Source organism: Colobus angolensis, unplaced genomic scaffold, assembly GCF_000951035.1.
Source record: "Colobus angolensis palliatus isolate OR3802 unplaced genomic scaffold, Cang.pa_1.0 Scaffold8, whole genome shotgun sequence".
Classification (NCBI taxonomy): Eukaryota; Metazoa; Chordata; class Mammalia; order Primates; family Cercopithecidae; genus Colobus; species Colobus angolensis.
This window is the reverse complement of record NW_012121820.1, coordinates 9,786,551-9,787,582: the sequence shown is the minus strand read 5'-3', so window position 1 is coordinate 9,787,582 and position 1,032 is coordinate 9,786,551.

Sequence of the window (1,032 nt, the reverse complement as noted above, 5' to 3'; positions counted from 1 at the left end):
AAGCCTTCAGTGAATGTCTGTTTCCCACACCTATCTTTTGTTAATGCATCTTTCTTACGGTCCTAGTTCTAGGCCAGGACCAGCAAAGCCCAAGCAGCAGTTGAGAACTAAGTTCTAAGCTAGCTCCTGAGTGGGCAGGAAGCTCAAGTCCTTTTCTCCCAGTGGCATCCTATATCCTGATGCCACACAAGAATGCCATTCTGGCTGACTTCTGTTTCCTGGCCTCTCCCAGTGAGACATACCTGGAGCAGTCAGTGAGCAGTGAGATTGCTAGTGTAGACAATTCTTGCATGAAAAGGGGGATGGGGTGCAACAGTCTAGCAACCAGCAAGTGATATCAAGAACTAGAGGGTTTTTTTTTTTTGGTTGGGGAGGATCCCCGTTTCACAGTCACCTTTCTGACCTACCATCAGAGTCATCCCACTTCAATCTCAGTTTCTTCCTTTCCTCACTCCAAGAGACCGTGACTGCGGGCAGATCCTAGACCCCTCTTCAGAGCTTCCGGCTCTAGGCATTACTACGGCCCTCCCCTCCCTATCATTAAAAGGGGTGGGGTCCTTCTGCCTTCTCCGAGTGGTTTCAGTTCTGGATCCTTTGGGAGCAAAGGAGCCCACCCTCCTGGAGCTCCATTACTGGTGCTGCAAGTCTTTGACTCAGTTTCCCCATATGTGAGTGAGAGTTTAAGCGCGGCAGTTTCCGGGGGGGCTCTCAAACTGACTCAGATTAGTGAGATGAGGAGGGGGCGGGCATCCTCCAGCGCTGGCTCGCGTCCCCCGGGGAAGGCAGCACCCATCTCCAAAGTGGTCCTGTCACCACCTTCCTCTTCTCCCCCCGCACCCACGCCGCGGGGCGGGGGCCAGCGCCGCCTCAAATATTTAGGGCAAGGGAGTGTCCCACTTCTGGGGAGGGGTGTCGTTCGGGCTTCTCTCTCTCCTCACCGTGGGTGGCGAAAGGCGGGACAGAAAAGCGCCGTCTGGACAGGCGCGCCCACTCAGGGATGCAGGGCCGAGCGGGGGACCCAGCGGGGACCCA